Source organism: Bufo gargarizans, chromosome 2 (genome assembly GCF_014858855.1).
Source record: "Bufo gargarizans isolate SCDJY-AF-19 chromosome 2, ASM1485885v1, whole genome shotgun sequence".
NCBI lineage: Eukaryota > Metazoa > Chordata > Amphibia > Anura > Bufonidae > Bufo > Bufo gargarizans.
The window spans coordinates 715,480,134-715,503,299 of record NC_058081.1 but is presented as its reverse complement, the minus strand read 5'-3'; the positions used below and the strand labels follow the sequence as shown (position 1 = coordinate 715,503,299).

The 23,166-nt window shown below is 47.6% G+C and overlaps 1 long non-coding RNA gene across 1 annotated transcript in view; it reads left to right on the top strand.

Moving 5' to 3' along the window:
- The window catches only part of LOC122929125, a 202,218-nt gene that overhangs the window by 133,043 nt on the left and 46,009 nt on the right, over positions 1 to 23,166 (top strand). The window contains exon 2 of the long non-coding RNA XR_006387957.1: positions 22,540 to 22,543. This is a non-coding gene — a long non-coding RNA (uncharacterized LOC122929125). The remainder of the gene's footprint in view (positions 1 to 22,539; positions 22,544 to 23,166) is intronic.

Sequence of the window (23,166 nt, the reverse complement as noted above, 5' to 3'; positions counted from 1 at the left end):
TTATGCAGCAGTCTCTTATGCTGTTTGAAGACTCCGCTGGCAGGGTTTCCCAAGGGCATCCACCTAGCCCTTCCGCAGCGGTGGAAGACATAGAATGCACTGACGCACAACCACTTATGTTTCCTGATGATGAGGACATGGGAATACCACCTCAGCACGTCTCTGATGATGACGAAACACAGGTGCCAACTGCTGCGTCTTTCTGCAGTGTGCAGACTGAACAGAAGGTCAGGGATCAAGACTGGGTGGAAGACGATGCAGGGTCGATGAGGTCCTAAACCCCACATAGAATGAAGGTCGTGCCACTGACTTTCACAGTTCGGAGGAAGAGGCAGTGTGAGACCGAGCCAACAGCGTAGCAAAAGAGGGAGCAGGGGGCAAAAGCAGAACACCCGGGGGGCGGAGCCTGGCTGCGTAGCTGGATGGCTGCACGTTGCTGAGCTCCTCATCCATACCGGTGTATTTACCCTTATAATAAGCTAACAGCACTGCTCTGATGGGCAAAACGGGCAAGGATCGTTCCAAGGACCAAGCGGATCCTACTCCTGTGAAATCTAGACAGCCCGACATGGATCAATTCCTTAAAAAACATGCAAAGCTGAGGTCGGCTGAGACCCCCAAGATGGCGCCTGCTCCGGCCCAGGCATCTGATATGGAGGAAGACACTGATGGCGGGAGTGTTTCCGATGCATCTACCTGTAAATCGAGGAGGCAGAGGGGCTCATTTACAAAAGCTGCACTACTGGAGGTTCTTAACTCAGCTTTAGCCCCGATCAAGAAAGATCTTACAGAGATTAAAGAAGACCTCCGGAGCATGGGTCACCGGGTGTCAGACCTGGAGGGCGCGCAGGAGGCGGCTCTTCAGAGAGAAGAAAAAACCTACAAGGCGATCAGCTCCCACACTGACCTGCTCAACGAAGCGCTCCTGAGGGTCGAGGACCAGGAGAATCGGAGCCGCAGGAGGAATCTCAGGATTCGCGGGCTCCCAGAATCCTTTGCCAGCGCAGCGCTGGAGAAAGTGGCGCAGGAGATATTCGCTGACCTGCTGGGGCCTGAGAGAGCGGGCCGAATAATAATAGAGAGGATTCACTGGGCGCTGAGGCCTAAGCCGAAGAATACAGACCCCCCACGGGATGTCATCTGCGGCCTCCTTAGTTTTATCGACACCGCAGCGATTATGAGAGCCGGAAGAGAAGCGGAGCAGCTGCAGTATGGAGGTACGCCGATTATGTTTTTCCAGGATCTAGCCCCATCCACGCTGGCTAAACGGCGTATCCTCAAGCCGCTCCTGGATGCCCTTAGAGCCGCAGCTACCCCGTTTCGATGGCTTTATCCATTCGGGATTGCGGTCCTCAAGAACGGACGTCAGATTTCTATCAGATCGCCGAAAGATCTACATACCAGCTGGGCTCAGCTGGGATTAAGCCCGATAGAAATCCCGTTGTGGATGCCGGCCGACATGGAGGATCCCCCTCTCCCGCCACCCCAGGCGGCTGAATGGCGCCCTGTCTACAACAAAAGGTCTCCCAGGGCTCGGGCTGAAAAGTCTGCTCACCCTCCTACCTGAGCACAGAAGATGCTTGAGGAGTTTTCTATTCTGTTCCTGTTCCAAGCGAAGTTCCTGGGACTGATTGCATGAGGGTGAAGTTGGCAGATGCTTTTATGTCCTCTGATGGCTTTAGGCCTGATTATGAGCTGTCATATCCGCTGGTTGCGGAAAATAATGTCTGAGACTGCAGTTATAGTTTGATTGCTGTTAGGTTTTGTACCTTACCTGTTCCCTGAGGGCTTTAGGCCTGATTTCAGGCCAGTCATGGCCGCCTGTTGCGGAATATACTGTCTCAGAGTGCAGTTATGGTCTGATACAAATGAGGTTCTGTACCTTGCCTGTTCCTTGCTCTTCTTTCTGATATGCAAGGGTTCACCCGGTTTTACCTTTGGGTTACCCCTTTTCCTTGTGAGATGGCCAGTATTTGGCCTTCTGTAGCTCTGCGGGACCCCCCACCTGACAGACCCCGGCTGGTAGCCGAAATGAGAAAGGGTCGTGTTGTCAGGTGCTCAGTAGAGCTTTATATGCAGAATTTATCTGCGCTATTGTTTAATGTCTTATTTGTTTATCTCCCCTCCTTACCTCTTGTGTCTCCTCTCTCCCCCCCCCCATCCACCATCAGATGTCATATATGTCATGTATTGCATATTCAATTGCTGACTGTCCGCTTTCTATTTTAGAATGTCGTCTATTGTGATTTCTTCCTTTAACGCCCGGGGAATGAACGAGCCTTGCAAACGGTCCCAAATCCTGGCCCTTTTACAGAGGGATAAAGTGTCTATAGCATTCTTCCAGGAAACCCACTTCCGAGAGGGTAAGACCCCCAAATTGCCCCCCAAACGGTTTTCTCAGTGGTTCCACAGCACGTATAGTTCGGCTAGCAGGGGTGTCAGCATAGCGATCCACAAACAGCTCCCCTTTAAGCCGTATCTGCAGACCCTGAGGGTCGTTACCTGTTTGTTAAGGGCACTATTGCTGACACACCTGTTACCCTAGCAACTGTATATGCTCCCAACAGAGGGCAGGTTGCTTGGCTCGTTCAGACCCTTGGCCTACTATCCTCCTTTAAGGAGGGAATGGTTATTCTAGGAGGCGATTTTAATGCTACCCTTGATCCTGCATTAGACTCTTCTAATGGGAAGTCTGCCATCACACATACCCGTTTGCGGCGCCTTAAGTTGGCCCTGCAGAGGTTAGGAGTTCTAGATATCTGGCGCACCACTAACCCTACTGGTAGGGATTTCTCTTTTTATTCAGCTGCTAAACTATCTTACCATAGATTAGACTATTTATTCTTATCCAAATCCTGGGCTAACAGAGTTATCAATTCCCGCATAGGGAACATCACCCTGTCTGACCATGCTCCGGTATTTCTGAACATGTCCCTGCAGGACCTCCCAAAGAGGGAATGGAATTGGCGTATTAATGAGACTATTATCTCAGACCCCTCCCATGCTGCTAAATCATCTTCTATCATAAAGGATTTCTTCACATCCAATACTACAGGCCCTGACGCTCCCTCCCCTGCTATTATTTGGGAAACCCATAAGGCGGTCCTGAGAGGCGAACTAATAGCTTTAGGTGCTCATATTAAAAAACAACGGAATCAGGCCGTGGCGACACTTCTCTCCCAGATTCAGGCTCTAGAGCTGACGCACAAATCCTCCCAGGCCCTTAGCTGTGCCTCAGAGCTTTCAGAAGCCCGTACTAAGCTCAAGAACCTACTAAACGTCACTTCAGCTAAGCTTTTACTTAGAGCTAAATTCCGTTCGTATGCGCACGGAGACAAAGGGAATAGACTAATGTCCGCTTTAGTGAAGAAACAAAAAACTGACTCCTTTATTGCGGCAGTTAAAGATGACACAGGCGTCCTTCATAAAGGGACCCCAGACATTGCTAAGACCTTTTGTGCCTTCTATAGGGACCTATACAACCTTAAAACACCGGATCATATGTCACCAGCTCAATTAAGTGAAGCGACAGAGAAATTCCTCTCCTCCCTCCGGTTACCTACTATTACCTCAGCTCAGTCAGCCCAGCTCCTGTCTCCTATCACAGACGATGAAATTTCTAAAGTTCTCTCCTCCATACCCTCGGGGAAAAGCCCAGGTCCGGATGGTTTTACCATCCTTTACTACAAATCCTTTAAGCAAACCCTAATTCCCCATTTTAATACCTTATGTAACTACTTACTCCAAGGGGGTTCCCTCCCTCCCCAATCGCTTTCAGCCCATATCACGGTAATCCACAAGGAAAATAAGGATCCCCTACATTGCGGGAGTTACCGCCCTATTTCGCTTCTAAACACAGATGTGAAATGGTGGGCCAAAATCTTGGCTCAACGAATTCAGTCGGTTCTCCCTGGCATTATCAACGAGGAGCAGGTGGGGTTCGTCTCTGGCAGGCAGGGAAGCGAAAATACGGTCCGTGTCATACAATTGATCACGCATGCTCGCAAGCAATCAATACCCTTAGCTCTTCTCAGTACAGACGCAGAGAAGGCCTTTGACAGGATCAGTTGGCAATTCATGTCTCGAGCACTGTCGAAGTTTGGCCTTCCGGACCAGTTCATCCAATCCATTTTCTCACTCTATTCGCTCCCCTCTGCCAGAATACGGATTAATGGAACACTCTCTCCAGCTTTTCCCATTACTAATGGGACGAGGCAGGGGTGCCCACTCTCACCTGCCCTCTTTGTTATTGTCATGGAGACCCTGCTGGCCAGGATCAGGCAAGATCCGGACATTAAGGGGATCACCTTGGGGTCGCATACCCATCTGACGGCCACTTTTGCAGACGACCTTTTGGTCATAACGTCCAACCCTCTAACTTCTTTCCCCAGACTTCAGGCCCTTTTTGAGGAATATGGCGCGGTCTCAAATTTTAAGATCAATTATACTAAGTCACAAGCCCTGAATATTTCTTGCCCATCCGCTACTGTGGATACGCTTAAAGGTACCGCTGCTTTTTCATGGGCCACTAAGTCAATCCCTTTTCTGGGTACACATATCTCAGCAAAACCAGAAGATCTTTTCGAGTTAAATTATGTACCTCTGCTGAAATCCATTAGATCACACTTACAAGCCCTAAAGCTTCCGTTTATCTCTTGGATTGGGCGGAAAAACTTCATTAAAGCTTTTATTGTCCCTAGACTGCTGTACCTCATCCAAACACTCCCTATCTGGCTACCCCATTCCTTCTTTGTGGAGGTCCGCAGGGTCATCTCAACCTTTGTTTGGTCTGGAGGGTCCCCTAGACTGGCTTATGCCACTCTCACCCGGGAGAGGAGGTTGGGAGGCTTCGGCCTACCCGACATATACCTTTACTACAAAGCATCGATGCTGAACAGAGCTTTGAGCCTCATCACCTGGCGCCCTCTCGGCCTTGTCTCTCGACTGGAGTGTTATCTGCTCTCATATAGGGACAAGTTAGTTCTTTGGGGCTTAAGCAAATGTACTGCTAATAATAAGTTCACCTCGCCACTATGGAAGGGTCTGTTATTGGAATGGACCAAACTATATGGGTCCTCTACCCTTAGGTTCCCAAGCTTGAGTCTCCCCTTAGATCTGCTGCAGGCATATGTACACCCTGCCACCTCCGAGGCAACAGGAATTTGGGCTATACTAGCCAACTTTAAACTGAAAGACATCATAACTGTATCAGGTGCCTTAAATTGGAGTAAAATATATGAAATCCCGAGGGTTCAAGGAGCCTCTTTCCTATCGCTTATCGCTTTTAAGAAAGATTTGGCGCTTTTGGAATCATTGCCCAGGCCCACGGTAGATCCCTCTTGGTTGGAAGGGAAAATCGCTAACGCCCTTCGCCCCAAGAAACCTCTCTCCACGTTCTACAGGGAGTTACTCTCCTCCGCACCTCCAGATCTGTGGTTCCTTACAGCTTGGGAGAGGGAACTGTCTCTGACTCTGTCAGAACCTAAAAAAAAGCGTTCATCCTCACACACTCACATGTTTTCAACCGTTGTATTAAAATCCAGGCAAACTCTTATAAATTACTTACAAGATGGTATAAGACGCCGGAATTCCTTCACAAGCTCAATCCCGCTATCCCAAACGGCTGCTGGAGGTGTGGAGGAGACATTGGCTCTTTATCTCATATTTGGTGGAGCTGCGAGAAAATAAAACCATTCTGGGTTGAAGTAGGGGCAGCTATAAACAGGATTTGTAACACCCAGATTACCTTAGATGCGAAACTCCTGCTGCTCTGGTGCCCAAATAGCAAGCTCACTCCTTCAAAGTATAATCTACCAACCATGCTTATTACAGCAGCTCGTCTGCTGATCCCTCTTTTATGGAAAAATGAATCAGCCCCTTCGTTCTTGATGTGGACGGAAAAGATTGACCAATTATATCGGTTTGAAGAATTAGCCCACTGGGAAAATGACTCTAGAGCAGTTTTTGTAAAATTATGGTCTCCTTGGAAGCTATATCGCAAATTCTAGGTTTAGACATGTCTTGACTTAAGATGTTGATTGACATCCAACTCTCCCCCTCCCCTCTATCCCCCCCCCCATTCCACCTTCCTTTGTCCTGTTATAGCCCCCCCTTGTCAGATATTTGTTCACTTTTGTCACTTTATTATTTGAAGTCGTGTATGCCATCATTCTGAACATATTGTGCTTGATGATTATGCACTTTTCCAGCTGCGTCTGGACACAAGATGTATGATTCTCTACATGACTGTGTATCTTTTTCAAATAAAAAGAAATTTGATAAAGAATAAAAAAAAAAAAAAAAAAGCAGAACACCCGCCGCCAAGAGACTCCGCCTGCTACTGACCGCCGCCATCTGGGACCGAGCACCCCAAAGGCAGCTTCAAGGAGTTCCCTGGCATGGCACTTCTTCAAACAATGTGCTGACGACAAGACCCGAGTGGTTTGCACGCTGTGCCATCAGAGCCTGAAGCGAGGCATTAACGTTCTGAACCTTAGCACAACCTGCATGACCAGGCACCTGCATGCAAAGCATGAACTGCAGTGGAGTAAACACCTTAAAAACAAGGAAGTCACTCAGGCTCCCCCTGCTACCTCTTCTGCTGCTGCCTCCTTCGCCTCTTCCTCCGCCTCTGGAGGAACGTTGGCACCTGCCGCCCAGCAAACAGAGGATTTACCACCAACAGCACCACCTCCGTCACCAAGCATCTCAACCATGTCACACGCCAGCGTTCAGCTCTCCATCTCACAAACATTTGAGAGAAAGCGTAAATTCCCACCTAGCCACCCTTGATCCCTGGCCCTGAATGCCAGCATTTCTAAACTACTGGCCTATGAAATGCTGTCATTTAGGCTGGTGGACACAGACAGCTTCAAACAGCTCATGTCGCTTGCTGTCCCACAGTATGTTGTTCCCAGCCGCCACTACTTCTCCAAGAGAGCCGTGCCTTCCCTGCACAACCAAGTATCCGATAAAATCAAGTGTGCACTGCGCAATGCCATCTGTGGCAAGGTCCACCTAACCACAGATACGTGGACCAGTAAGCACGGCCAGGGACGCTATATCTCCCTAACTGCACACTGGGTAAATGTAGTGGCGGCTGGGCCCCAGGCGGAGAGCTGTTTGGCGCACGTCCTTCCACCGCCAAGGATCGCAGGGCAACATTCTTTGCCTCCTCTTGCCTCCTCCTCCTACTCGGCTTCCTCCTCCTCTTCTTCCACCTGCTCATCCAGTCAGCCACACACCTTCACCACCAACTTCAGCACAGCCCGGGGTAAACGTCAGCAGGCCATTCTGAAACTCATATGTTTGGGGGACAGGCCCCACACCGCACAGGAGTTGTGGCGGGGTATAGAACAACAGAACGACGTGTGGTTGCTGCCGGTGGGCCTCAAGCCCGGCCTGGTGGTGTGCGATAATGGGCGAAATCTCGTTGCAGCTCTGGGACTAGCCGGTTTGACGCACATCCCTTGCTTGGCGCATGTGCTGAATTTGGTGGTGCAGATGTTCATTCACAACTACCCCGACATATCAGAGCTGCTGCATAAAGTGCGGGCCGTCTGTTCGCGCTTCCGGCGTTCACATCCTGCTGCTGCTCGTTTGTCTGCGCTACAGCGTAACTTCGGCCTTCCCGCTCACCGCCTCATATGCGACGTGCCCACCAGGTGGAACTCCACCTTGCACATGCTGGACAGACTGTGCGAGCAGCAGCAGGCCATAGTGGAGTTTCAGCTGCAGCACGCACGGGTCAGTCGCACTGCGGAACAGCACCACTTCACCACCAATGACTGGGCCTCCATGCGAGACCTGTGTGCCCTGTTGCGCTGTTTCGAGTACTCCACCAACATGGCCAGTGGCGATGACGCCGTTATCAGCGTTACAATACCACTTCTCTGTCTCCTTGAGAAAACACTTAGGGCGATGATGGAAGAGGAGGTGGCCCAGGAGGAGGAGGAGGAAGAGGGGTCATTTTTAGCACTTTCAGGCCAGTCTCTTCGAAGTGACTCAGAGGGAGGTTTTTTGCAACAGCAGAGGCCAGGTACAAATGTGGCCAGCCAGGGCCCACTACTGGAGGACGAGGAGGACGAGGATGAGGAGGAGGTGGAGGAGGATGAGGATGAAGCATGGTCACAGCGGGGTGGCACCCAACGCAGCTCGGGCCCATCACTGGTGCGTGGCTGGAGGGAAAGGCAGGACGATGACGATACGCCTCCCACAGAGGACAGCTTGTCCTTACTCCTGGGCAGCCTGGCACACATGAGCGACTACATGCTGCAGTGCCTGCGCAACGACAGCAGAGTTGCCCACATTTTAACGTGTGTGGACTACTGGGTTGCCACCCTGCTGGATCCATGGTACAAAGACAATGTGCCCACCTTACTTTCTGCACTGGAGCGTGATAGGAAGATGCGCGAGTACAAGCGCACGTTGGTAGACGCGCTACTGAGAGCATTCCCAAATGTCACAGGGGAACAAGTGGAAGCCCAAGGCCAAGGCAGAGGAGGAGCAAGAGGTCGCCAAGGCAGCTGTTTCACGGACTGCTCCTCTGAGGGCAGGGTTAGCATGGCAGAGATGTGGAAAAGTTTTGTCAACACGCCACAGCTAACTGCACCACCACCTGATACGCAACGTGTTAGCAGGGGGCAACATTTCACTAACATGGTGGAACAGTACGTGTGCACACCCCTCCACGTACTGACTGATGGTTCGGCCCCATTCAACTTCTGGGTCTCTAAATTGTCTACGTGGCCAGAGCTAGCCTTTTATGCCTTGGAGGTGCTGGCCTGCCCGGCGGCCAGCGTTTTGTCTGAACGTGTATTCAGCACAGCAGGGGGCGTCATTACAGACAAACGCAGCCGCCTGTCTACAGCCAATGTGGACAATGTGACATTCATAAAAATGAACCAGGCATGTATCCCACAGGACCTGTCCATCCCTTGTGCAGATTAGACATCAACTACCTCCCCTTAACCATATATTATTGTACTCCAGGGCACTTCCTCATTCAATCCTCTTTTTATTTTCATTTTACCATTATATTGCGAGGCTACCCAAAGTTGAATGAACCTCTCCTCTGTCTGGGTGCCGGGGCCTAAATATATGCCAATGGACTGTTCCAATGTTGGATGACGTGAAGCCTGATTCTCTGCTATGACATGCAGACTGATTCTCTGCTGACATGAAGCCAGATTGTCTGTTACGGGACCTCTCTCCTCTGCCTGGGTGCTGGGCCTAAATATATGCCAATGGACTGTTGCAGTGGTGGCTGACGTGAAGCCTGATTCTCTGGTATGACATGCAGCCTGATTCTCTGCTGACATGAAGCCAGATTCTCTGTTACAGGACCTCTCTCCTCTGCCTGGGTGCCTGGGCTTAAATATATGCCAATGGACTGTTCCAATGTTGGTTGACGTGAAGCCTGATTCTCTGCTATGACATGCAGACTGATTCTCTGCTGACATGAAGCTAGATTCTCTGTTACGGGACCTCTCTCCTCTGCCTGGGTGCTGGGCCTAAATATATGACAATGGACTGTTACAGTAGTGGCTGACGTGAAGCCTGATTCTCTGCTATGACATGCAGACTAATTCTCTGCTGACATGAAGCCAGATTCTCTGTTACGGGACCTCTCTCCTCTGCCTGGGTGCTGGGCCTAAATATATGACAATGGACTGTTACAGTGGTGGCTGACGTGAAGCCTGATTCTCTGCTATGACATGCAGACTGATTCTCTGCTGACATGAAGCCAGATTCTCTGTTACGGGACCTCTCTCCTCTGCCTGGGTGCCTGGGCCTAAATATATGCCAATGGACTGTTCCAATGTTGGGTGACGTGAAGCCTGATTCTCTGCTATGACATGCAGACTAATTCTCTGCTGACATGAAGCCAGATTCTCTGTTACGGGACCTCTCTCCTCTGCCTGGGTGCTGGGCCTAAATATATGACAATGGACTGTTGCACTGGTGGCTGACGTGAAGCCTGATTCTCTGCTATGACATGCAGACTAATTCTCTGCTGACATGAAGCCAGATTCTCTGTTACAGGACCTCTCTCCTCTGCCTGGGTGCTGGGCCTAAATATATGACAATGGACTGTTGCACTGGTGGCTGACGTGAAGCCTGATTCTCTGCTATGACATGCAGACTGATTCTCTGCTGACATGAAGCCAGATCCTCTGTTACGAGACCTCTCTCCTCTGCCTGGGTGCTAGGCCTAAATATATGACAATGGACTGTTGCAGTGGTGGCTGACGTGAAGCCTGATTCTCTGCTATGACATGCAGACTGATTCTCTGCTGACATGAAGCCAGATCCTCTGTTACGGGAACTCTCTCCTCTGCCTGGGTGCTGGGCCTAAATATATGACAATGGACTGTTGCAGTGGTGGCTGACGTGAAGCCTGATTCTCTGCTATGACATGCAGACTGATTCTCTGCTGACATGAAGACAGATCCTCTGTTACGGGACCTCTCTCCTCTGCCTGTGTGCTGGGCCTAAATATATGACAATGGACTCTTACAGTGGTGGCTGACGTGAAGCCTGATTCTCTGCTATGACATGCAGACTAATTCTCTGCTGACATGAAGACAGATCCTCTGTTACGGGACCTCTCTCCTTGGCCTGTGTGCTGGGCCTAAATATATGACAATGAACTGTTGCAGTGGTGGCTGACGTGAAGCCTGATTCTCTGCTATGACATGCAGACTGATTCTCTGCTGACATGAAGACAGATTCTCTGTTACGGGAACTCTCTCCTCTGCCTGGGTGCTGGGCCTAAATATATGACAATGGACTGATGCAGTGGTGGCTGACGTGAAGCCTGATTCTCTGCTATGACATGCAGACTGATTCTCTGCTGACATGAAGCCAGATTGTCTGTTACGGGACCTCTCTCCTCTGCCTGGGTGCTGGGCCTAAATATATGACAATGGACTGTTCCAATGTTGGGTGACGTGAAGCCTGATTCTCTGCTATGACATGCAGACTGATTCTCTGCTGACATGAAGACAGATTCTCTGTTACGGGACCTCTCTCCTCGGCCTGTGTGCTGGGCCTAAATATATGCCAATGGACTGTTGCAGTGGTGGCTGACGTGAAGCCTGATTCTCTGCTATGACATGCAGACTAATTCTCTGCTGACATGAAGCCAGATCCTCTGTTACGGGACCTCTCTCCTCTGCCTGGGTGCTGGGCCTAAATATATGACAATGGACTGTTCCAATGTTGGGTGACATGCAGACTGATTCTCTGCTGACATGAAGCCAGATTCTCTGTTACGGGACCTCTCTCCTCTGCCTGTGTGCTGGGCCTAAATATATGACGATGGACTGTTGCAGTGGTGGCTGACGTGAAGCATGATTCTCTGCTATGACATGCAGACTGATTCTCTGCTGACATGAAGCCAGATCCTCTGTTACGGGACCTCTCTCCTCTGCCTGGGTGCTGGGCCTAAATATATGACAATGGACTGTTGCAGTGGTGGCTGACGTGAAGCCTGATTCTCTGCTATGACATGCAGACTGATTCTCTGCTGACATGAAGCCAGATCCTCTGTTACGGGACCTCTCTCCTCTGCCTGGGTGCTGGGCCTAAATATCTGACAATGGACTGTTCCAGTGGTGGGTGACGTGAAGCCTGATTCTCTGCTATGACATGCAGACTGATTCTCTGCTGACGTGAAGACAGATTCTCTGTTACGGGACCTCTCTCCTCTGCCTGGGTGCCGGGGCATAAATATCTGAGAATGGACTGTTCCAGTGGTGGGTGCCGTGAAGCCAGATTCTCTGCTATGGGACCTCTCTCCAATTGATATTGGTTAATTTTTATTTATTTTATTTTTATTTTTATTCATTTCCCTATCCACATTTGTTTGCAGGGGATTTACCTACATGTTGCTGCCTTTTTGCAGCCCTCTAGCCCTTTCCTGGGCTGTTTTACAGCCTTTTTAGTGCCGAAAAGTTCGGGTCCCCATTGACTTCAATGGGGTTCGGGACGAAGTTCGGATCGGGTTCGGATCCCGAACCCGAACATTTCCGGGAATTTCGGCCGAACTTCTCGAACCCGAACATCCAGGTGTCCGCTCAACTCTAATTATAACAAAAGCCTAGCAGTGTCTGTGTGACAGGTATTTGAGAAATTTAAGTTGAACATATCTATAGTGACTTAATGCCTTGATAGGTGACTTGTGAAATATTTTTCCTATAGGTTTTAATTTACCAAAGCTACAAATATGTGACAGCATCGTAATCCCTCTCTGGGTCCAATAATTGTTGTCGTTTAAAGCAAGAAATTTGTTTAGAAAGGGGTTATCCCACAGCGGGGTAAATTCCTGAGCATGCGTAATCTGCAGAATAGACTTGTTCTTATTCCATACTTTCTGTAGCATTGAACTTATCGGGCAAATGCCTGGAAGTCCAATTTCTAGTGTACTAAAAATGTTCGATATAGGGCGCATCTGTTGTTTAGTGAGATAGGGTAACAGCATACCATCTCCCGCATTAATGCACCATTGCAATTGGGAGGCAAGATAGTAGCCTTGAAAATATGGAAGACCAAGACCAGCCTCAATTTCAGCCAAAGACAGGTATCGTAGCTTAATGCGGACCCTTTTCCTGCCCCATATCAGATCGTTGATTAGTCTGTCAATCCAGTTAAAGAAACCATCGTCGATCCATATGGGGCAGGGGCCGATCACGTACAGTATCCAGGGCAACAGGATCATTTTAATCAATGCAATTCTATTAATCTGCGAGAGGGGGACTAAAGGATTGTACAGAATGCATCATTTTCAATTTCTGGATGTCAGACTTAGGCCTCATGCACACGACAATATTTTTTCACTGTCCGCAAAACGGGGTTCCCGTTGGTCCGTGATCCGTGACCGTTTATTCGTCCGTGGGTCTTCCTTGATTTTTGGAGGATCCACGGACATGAAAAAAAAGTAGTTTTGGTGTCCGCCTGGCCGTGCGGAGCCAAACAGATCCGTCCTGAATTACAATGCAAGTCAATGGGAACGGATCCGTTTGACGTTGACACAATATGGTGCAATTGCAAACAGATCCGTCCCCCATTGACTTTCAATGTAGTCAGGAGTCCATTTTATATCATCGGATCAGAGTTTTCTCCAATCCGATGGTATATTTTAACTTGAAGCGTCCCCATCACCATGGTAACGCCTCTATGTTACTGTCGGATATGAGTTAGATCGTGAAACTCAGATCCAACAGTATATTCTAACACAGAGGCGTTCCCATGGTGATGGGGACGCTTCAGGTTAGAATATACTAAAAGAACTGTGTACATGACTGCTCCCTGCTGCCTGGCAGGTGCTGCCAGGCAGCAGGGGGCAGACCCCCCTCCCCTGTTTTTAACTCATTGGTGGCCAGTGTGGCCGGCCCCTTCTCCCCCCTGTAGTTAACTCATTGGTGGCCAGTGGGCCCCCCTCCCTCCCCTGTAGTTAACTTGTTGGTGGCCAGCCCCCCCTCCCTCCCCTGTAGTTAACTCGTTGGTGGCCAGTGGGCCCCCCTCCCTCCCCTGTAGTTAATTCATTGGTGGCCAGTGGGCCCCCCCTCCCTCCCCTGTAGTTAACTCGTTGGTGGCCAGCACCCCCTCCCTCCCCTGTAGTTAACTCGTTGGTGGCCAGTGGGCCCTCCCCCCTCCCTCCCCCCTCCCTCCCCCTCCTAATTAAAATTTCCCCCCTATCATTGGTGGCAGCAGAGAGTACCGATCGAAGTCCCAGTTTAATCGCTGGGGCTCCAATCGGTAACCATGGCAACCAGGACGCTACTGCAGTCCCGGTTGCCATGGTTACTTAGCAATTTGTAGAAGCATTATACTTACCTGCGAGCTGCGATGTCTGTGTCCGGCCTGGAGCTCCTCCTACTGGTAAGTGACAGCAGGGGGCAGTCATGTACACAGTTCTCTTAGTATATTCTAACCTGAAGCGTCCCCATCACCATGGGAACGCCTCTGTGTTAGAATATACTGTCGGATCTGAGTTTTCACGAAGTGAAAACTCAGCTCTGAAAAAACTTTTATGCAGACGGATCTTCGGATCCGTCTGTATGAAAGTAACCTACGGCCACGGATCACGGACACGGATGCCAATCTTGTGTGCATCCGTGTTCTTTCACGGACCCATTGACTTGAATGGGTCCGTGAACCGTTGTCCGTCAAAAAAATAGGACAGGTCATATTTTTTTGACGGACAGGAAACACGGATCACGGATGCGGCTGCAAAACGGTGCATTTTCCGATTTTTCCACTGACCCATTGAAAGTCAATGGGTCCGCGAAAAAAAAACTGAAAACGGCACAACGGCCACGGATGCACACAACGGTCGTGTGCATGAGGCCTTAACAGCAGCTACATATGCCTCAAATGCAGGCTCATTAATTACAGGATTGAAATTACTTTTAAGCGAGAGATCGAACATGCCAAGAGACAATTCACTCATCTTGGCATGCTCGATCCGCTCCTTATTGTGAAACCAAACTTTCAGCTTGATGGCACGAAAAAAGCATGCAAATCAAAATCAAGCTCAAACCAATTTGCTGTAATTTTAGGGCAAAAAGAGAGTCCCTTACTGAGTACACTCACTTGTGAGTCGGTTAAGTCCTTAGATGAAAGGTTTACTACAATTATTTCTTCCTGGACGGTGCGTTCCTGCCAGGGGGTGGCCGTGGCTTGTTGTTGCGCAGCCTTTTGAAATCTTCTGTGTCTACGGCCTCCATGCTGTTTCCAGGTAGCTCCACTTGCTTTATCCCTAAAAAAGATTGGTCTGTAGAGGATGCAACTTGAGTGGTTCTCTTTCTCTTTTTCCATGTATACTTGCTAATCTGAACATTCTTATCATCAGATTGCCAGGAATAAATGTTGCCCTTTTTATAATCGTCGGAATCACGGTTCCACCTAAAGCGTTTACCCTCCTCCATATCAGTGCGGAAACTCTGAAGTTGAGTACAAAATAAATCGTGAAATGTCCCATATTCCTCAGCTGAGGACAAATTCATCAGTTGTTGTTCAACATTTGTCAATTCAAGTGTAACATTTGACAGTTCACCTTGTAAATATTCAATGTTCAATAATATAAAGTCCAGTGCATACCGGTTTGATAGATTTTCAAATCTTTTACAAAAGGATGGACTACCAGAAAATAAATTGGGGCGTAAATTTGACCTCATCCCTCTTGGAATACGCTGTGCCTTGTAGTATTCTCCCAAGGTGCTCATATGGAGACGCAATGAGATGGATCTCTTGGATAGGAATTCATATTTCCTGTTTAGCTCCTTAGCTGTGGGGGTAACAAGGAATGTGGCATCTCCCTCAATGCTGCACAAAATCCTGTCGACTGCATCCTGTGTATATGTGGAACCTCCGGGTATAACTTGCTCATTAACAGACATATTTAAAAAAAAATAGAAGAAAAGTTCAAATAGTTTGACGTGCAAATGCCACAAAAGGCTATATAGAAAAAAGAGAAACTGTGGCAGCACCGTCTTGGATAAAAATGGATGAAGGGTACACCAGGCAAATGTGGATACAAGCCAATCCGGATAAACAAAAAAATGTAAAAACGGGCAGCACTCCAAGGAATAAAAGTAGAAAAAATACTTTATTCACCCACAAGGATCATGCGATGTTTCGGCTCTACACAGGAGCCTTCCTCAAGCAATGTGCACAGACAAAACACTGAACATATACAGCATTGTGCCAAATCATAACAATTTACATGTCAGGTGTGTTCACTTCATTACAATTAAAGTGCAATCAAATATAAAACACATTATGGAAATATGAGTGAACTTTAGCCCAATCATAGTGTAGCAAAATACATACAAAAACAAATAATTACTATCAATAAGAGTGCCAGCTGAAATCAATTTGTAAAGTGTCAAGTGCTTACTGGATAGGTAATGTTAACGGAGGATGAAGGAGGAAAGCCGGCTGCCATCCATGCTGACACGTGCGGTCCGGCGTGCCTGAATCGCCACTGCGCATGTCTAAGTGACGTCTACTTCCTGTTTCTGAGTCTCTGCCACTATCGTCATGTCGCGCTTGCGCGGTCCAGTCATGAAATCAAGTTGGCCATCTTGGATAAGGGTAAAGGCCACTCATAGACCAGCGCAAGCGCGCAGGATATCAGTTCAGTCCGATGCATTTCAGGATCAGGGTGATAATGGCACATAAACGTGCCTTGTACTTAATTAGGTGGCTAAGTGGGGTCAGTAGAACGCTACCACAACACTACGGAGGTGGAGCCTCCAGCCGTGACCACAGAGCAACTGCGCATCTGCATGTAAATGCAGGGTCGCATCGCATCTGCAATCAAAACCCACCTATCATAACCCTTTTAAGAGGGTTCTCCTCCAAAACACCCACCATGCATATATCAGACTACAACTGAAAACAATAGAATTAAAAAGTGTATTTAATAAATAGACCATTTCAGCATGCCGTAATTACACTTCATACATGAATGCAGCCTCGACCCTCCTCTCTCAAACCTCTGTGACATACCATCTAAAGGATGATAAAAAGAAAAAAATATTAAAGACTTTAGAAGAACTTTAGATACCCTAACAACTAGAGCAGACCCCCCCCCCCCCCTTTTTCCCAACCCTCCCTTCTCAACAAGTTTGTCTTGTTTTCTTTTGTTGATTATGATACTGGATATCTATCTGGTTGGAGATGATACCATCACTTGACATCTTGCTGTGCATAATGTTTTATATGATTAATATGATCCATCATATATTATGCTCATAAGAATGTATCCTTTATGCTGAAAAATGTACCATGTATCTCTCTGCCTGTGACTATTTGCAACATTACCAATAAAAAGAGATTTGGTTAAGAATATAACTACTATAATACTGCTCCTATGTACAAGAATATAACTACTATAATACTGCCTCCTATGTACAAGAATATAACTACTATAATACTGCCTCCTATGTACAAGAATATAACTACTATAATACTGCTCCTATGTATAAGAATATAACTACTATAATATTGCCTCCTATGTACAAGAATATGACTACTATAATACTGCCTCCTATGTACAAGAATATAACTACTATAATACTGCCTCCTATGTACAATAATATAACTACTATAATACTGCCTCCTAAGTACAAGAATATAACTACTATAATACTGCTCCTATGTACAAGAATATAACTACTATCATACTGCTCCTATGTACAAGAATATAACTACTATAATCCTGCCTCCTATGTACAAGAATATAACTAGTATAATACTGCTCCTATGTACAAGAATATAACTACTATAATACTGCCCCCTATGTACAAGAATATAACTACTATAATACTGATCCTATGTACAAGAATATAACTACTATAATACTGCTCCTATGTACAAAAATATAACTACTATAATACTGCTCCTATGTACAAGAATATAACTACTATAATACTGCTCCTATGTACAAGAATATAACTACTATAATACTGCTCCTATGTACAAGAATATAACTGCTATAGGCGGAGCTTGACCGGCGTCCTGACCGGCCGCATGTGAAGAGAGCTCTCCTCTCCACAACCCTATAAAGTGGTTTATTTTGCACCCTATTTGAGCTACAATGGGAAAAGTTGGCAGATACTTGCCCAAAGACAAGACCGAACCCCTCAAGCAAGACAAAGGACCCTCCGATATGGAGAAGTACTTTAATAAGAAGTCTACAGCTCCGGCATCGGAGCGGCCTAAGATGGCGCCGACAGACCCGGATGAGGGCATTGAAGACGCCGAGAGAGCTGACAGCCCCTACACAGAGGGATCCCTGAGCTCGCAGGCAGAAGCACTGGAGCCTATCTCCAAAAAATTTCTGCAGCAGGCGCTTACATCGGCATTGTTCCCGGTGCTGCAGGAACTGAATGAGATTAAGGGAGACGTGAAGCATATCGGCCATAGAGTCGAGAGACTAGAGCAGACGCAGGGAGCCATTTTGGAGCATGCCCGCACGCTGGGTGATAACTCCTCCGCATACCTGTCCTCCCTAGATCATGCATACGCCCTGATAGAAGATCAGGAGAATAGGAGCCGGCGGAAGAATGTTCGGTTCCGAGGCATACCGGAGACAGTGTCTCATGACGAACTGCCTGCGACCGCCATCTTTGAATCCTTACTAGGCCCAGAGAACGCTTCCATGGTTGCAATCGAGCGCATCCATCGCTCTTTACGCCCCAAACCTAAGGAAGGGGATCCTCCCCGCGATGTAGTCTGTGGCCTCCTGCGATACACGGACACAGCGGCTTTATTTAAGGCAGCGAGAGAAAAAGGGGACATTAAGCATGACGGTTCTAAGATCCTTCAGAGAAAAGACCGGCACTCGGGTGTTGAAGAAAAACTGCTTTATTCAAGCATCAAAGAGTCAAAGCAGAGAACAAATAAGCGACACGTGTTTCGGCTCTATGAGCCTTTGTCAAGCATAATACATGTATGTAAACTAGACATTTAAATAGTGCGCCGCACCTGACGCAAGAAACGTGGTGAGGTCATGTTACCATGACTACCATTATCAACAAATCATTCTGAGCAGGAATTCATGTCATTGCTGCACATGGATCAAATTAAAGATTGATTACAAAATCATCACATAGTTGCAAAGAATTACCACATAAATAAATACTTTGTATTTATGACTAAACTAAATGACTAAACTACAACAGTTTTTTCAGGAGAACATCACGGATGACGTCTCCATTGCCACTGTGTGGGAAACGCACAAGGCGGTCATTAGAGGCGAATTGATAGCCCTGGGAAGCAGGAAAAAGAAAGAGAGGTGCGCAACCTTCCATTCTTTGCTTGAAAAAATTTCAGCCCTGGAGTCACTGCATAAAAAGTCAAAATCCATTGAGGCCCAAAAGGAACTTAGGTTGACAAGAATAAAGCTGAAAGACCATCTCAATTATCACCACGCTAAGTCCTATCAACGCGCCCAATACCGCTTTTACGCTCACGGAGACAAAGGCACTAGGCTCATGGCCTCGCTTCTTAAACAGAGGAAAGATGCATCCTATATTCACGGTATTAGGGATAATTCGGGACAACTGAAACATAAAACATCGGACATTGCGATAGAATTTCAGCAATTTTATAGCAAACTATATGGGCTGGAATGTGCAGAAAACGACTCGGTAGTAGATATTGCTCAAGCAGCAGATGCGTTCCTAGCCGACCTTACCCTACCTACACTCAGGACTGAGGAGAAAGAGCAGCTCCTTACACCAGTGACCAGGGAGGAATTAACTGGCATTTTGGGGTCTATGCCCTTAGGGAAGAGCCCAGGACCGGATGGGTTCTCAGCGGGATATTATAAAAAATTTGCATCTACTTTAATTCCATACATGACCACTTGGAGTAACGCCCTGCTGGATGGAGCCACCCTACACAAACAATCCCTAGAGGCGACAGTCACAGTTCTGCCGAAAGCAGGGAAGGATCCCAGCCAGTGCGGTAGCTATAGACCGATTTCGCTATAGATATAAAAATTTGGGCCAAAGTACTGGCATCTCGCCTTGCCACATTATTACCGAGGTTGATCCATCCTGACCAGTCTGGGTTTGTGCCTGGGCATGAGGGCTGTCAAAATTCATGTAGAGTGATCTCGGCAATGCAACTGGCCAAAAGTAGAGGTACCCCATTAGTGCTACTAGGTGTGGATGCGGAAAAGGCCTTCAACAGGGTGAGCTGGAGCTATATGAGGAAAACACTGCACAAATTTGGCATCCCTGAGAAGTTCCAGGATGCTATCATGTCCCTTTACAGCGACCCCAGTGCTTGTATCCAGGTAAATGGGACTTTGTCTCAGCCATTCCCAATCACGAACGGGACTCGCCAGGGCTGCCCTTTGTCTCCCACTCTATATATTATGGTGATGGAGACTTTATTGCAAGCTTTTAGGGAACACCCCGACATAAAAGGCATTAAGGCCCACGATAAGAATTCGTCACCGCCGCATATGCGGATGACCTCTTGGTAATGCTTGCCAACCCTGTCGAGGCCTTTCCGCATCTTCTATCCCTTTTTAAACAATATGGGAGAATCTCTAATTTCAAGGCCAACTACACGAAGTCGGAGGCTATGAACGTCTCGGCGCCGAAAAACATGGTTTCTACTTTGAAGGAAACAATGCCGTTCATATGGCAGACCTCTCACCTTTCTTACCTAGGGGTCAAACTTCCTGCTGGTCTGGATCAGATTTTCCCTCTGAACTATAACCCCTTACTGAAAGATATGCAGACACAACTCCACTCACTCAAAGTCCCCTACGTGTCCTGGATGGGCAGGAAGAACCTTTTAAAAGCGTTCATCATGCCCAGACTCCTGTATGTTCTTCAAATGCTGCCCATTTTTCTCCCCATGTCCTTTTTTAGTAAAGTCAGAAAGCTGTTTAGAACATTTTTATGGGGTGGGAAGGCTGCCAGGATAGCCCACAACAGACTGATACAGAGGAGGAACACGGGGGGATTTGGGCTGCCGGATGCTCATCTTTATTATCAAGCAATTCACTTGAAAAGGTGGATTCAACTACACGCCACTAAATGCCAAATTTGGGGTAGTGAAATGGAGCTTGCCCAACTTTCTTCGGTGCAGAGGGCAGGTCTCTGGGGTCTTAATACTTCCAACCTCAGGTCACAAGTTTTACTAGGGGGAACGACTTCGGTAATTCAACAATTGAATAAAACGCACAATCTTCTGAATAATCCCTCCCCTTCCATGCCAGCAGATCTTCTCCCTTTCGCCACACGCCCGAAAGCAAAACAGGTTGCGTCAATATGGTTTAAGTTGCGTAATTTAAGACAGAAGACTTCCTTAACCTGTCCTCAGGGACTCTGGCTGGGGAACACCCCCTTCATTCCCTAATGCAATCATGCAATTTTCTAGAGCAGATTGAGCTCAACTCTGTCTCCAAACCAATTATAGGGAATAATAGACATAGCCCAACACAGTCATGGTTTGAGAAACTGCTGGTGTCCGAGACCGTCCCTCGCAAGCTGATCTCCTTGTGTTACTTGGCCTTGGTTAGTCCCCGCTCTCCTGGAATGCCGCAATATGCGAGGCACTGGGCCACTGAATTGAATTTAGAATTGAGCGAGACGGATGTGATGCGTATGCACGCACACTCACACGGATTCTCCAGATGTACTAGGATTCAGGAACACTCATACAAGGTCCTTACCCAATGGTATCAGACTCCGAAGCAATTGTATATTAGAGGGATGAGACAGGATGATAAATGTTGGAGGTGTTTGGATGGCACAGGTACATTATCCCACATTTTTTGGTCGTGCCCAAAGATTTGCCCTTATTGGGAAGGGGTTTTGTCCACCATACAGAATATTACGCGGGTCTCAATCGAAGTACCTCCTTCGCTTGTACTCCTGTGGCTCCCAACCCCCTCTTTTTCACCCTCCAGAAAATGTCTGACTACGCATCTGCTTCAGGCAGCCAGATTGTTCATTCCACAGCAGTGGCTATGCACTGAACCCCCCACTATAGAGGCGTGGCTGAATAAAGTGGATCATATATGCCGCATGGAGGAGCTCGCGAGTTGGGAGGACAGGAATCACAACAAATACATGAAAATGTGGACCCCTTGGTTCATGTTTAGGGGAGTCGAGTAACATACTTTTGGCACAAGTAGTGGAATTAGAAGCGCTTCGATAGGTCTTCGATGGAGCCGGCAACATGTAATCTTTGTCCTTTCCGTACTTTTTCATATAGGTAGCGATCAGCCTTATTCCAGCGATTATTGTGATAGATATCACGGTCGAGAAACACTTGATATGCTTCAAATGTCTAGATAACATGGATGGGTTTTTGTTCTTGGTTCCCTCCCTCCCCTCTTCCCTTTTTCTCCTGTCCTCTAAGCCCTGACCCTAACTTCCTATACTTTCCACCCTCCCTCTTCCCTCACACTCTATTGTTTTTAGAGCCAACGATCACTCCGCAACACGTCAGACGTACTGAGCCGTATATGCATACCCTTGAAGGTCGTAGCTCGAACATATGCCATTGCTGTGTTCATTTACTATCGGTTTGGTTAACATTGGAATATATACCTTCGAGATGTAATTTTGTACTCTTAAGCTGCTTATAATGTATACGCTGTACGTTGATAACTATGACACTTGTACACCTGTGATTTGCTTTGCTGATTATATTTTCAATAGAAAGAAAATTGTCAAAGAATATAACTGCTATAATACTAGTCCTATGTACAAGAATATAACTACTATAATACTGCCTCCTATGTACAAGAATATAACTACTATAATATTGTCACAACCAGACAGCTGAGAAGCTCTGACAGAGGCCTTTCGGAACCTCCTCCTTGAGTTCTCTTTGTTGTGCTGTTCGGTTCCTCATCTCGTTAGCCTCTCTCAGCTGTCATGGAGTTGGACTGATTGCATCCCTTTAAATTCCGCCCCATAATGCATTACTGGGCGGCTTATACTACTTCCTGGAGTGTGTGTGCATGCTGATCTTGTTTTCCAGTCTGCTACAAAGTTAAGTGCTGAACATTTATCTGTTATTTTCTGTTTGCTGGATCCCAGGTGACCCTGACTCCCTCCGTGTCTGGTGTAGGGAGCCGGTGGTCGTGTCCCCTCACTATTGTAGGGTGATCAGGGGTTACATAGTCGAGGTACGTGGATATGCAACCTTCCACCTCTGGGAACTTTGCATAGGCTGAGCAGCCAGGGAAAGTCTCAGGTCTTGTACAGGGGTCTCCCTTTTGGTTCCTTAGCTTTGGATCCACTCAGTCATATATGCATGTTGCTTTGTCTTGTTTCCTGTACACCGTCCGTGACATTATAAGCCACCAAAACCGTCTCAAGCTTGGATCCGGTTTCACTTTTGGCTGAATGCTTCCAGGGTCTTTCATTGGAGGTAGCTGATCTCCGTAAGACTTTTTCTCAGCTTCAAGTGACCGGTTCAGCTTGCGTTCATGGAGTTTGTTCTGAGCCTAAGATCTCGCTCCCGGATACCTTCTCCGGGGGTAGTGAGAATTTTGTGCGTTAGAGAGGCTTGCAAACTCCATTTTCGCCTTCTTCCCATTCATCTGGTGATGAGGAACGGAGGGTGGGGATCATTATATCGCTGCTCAGGGGTAACGCTCAGTCCTGGGCCTTTTCG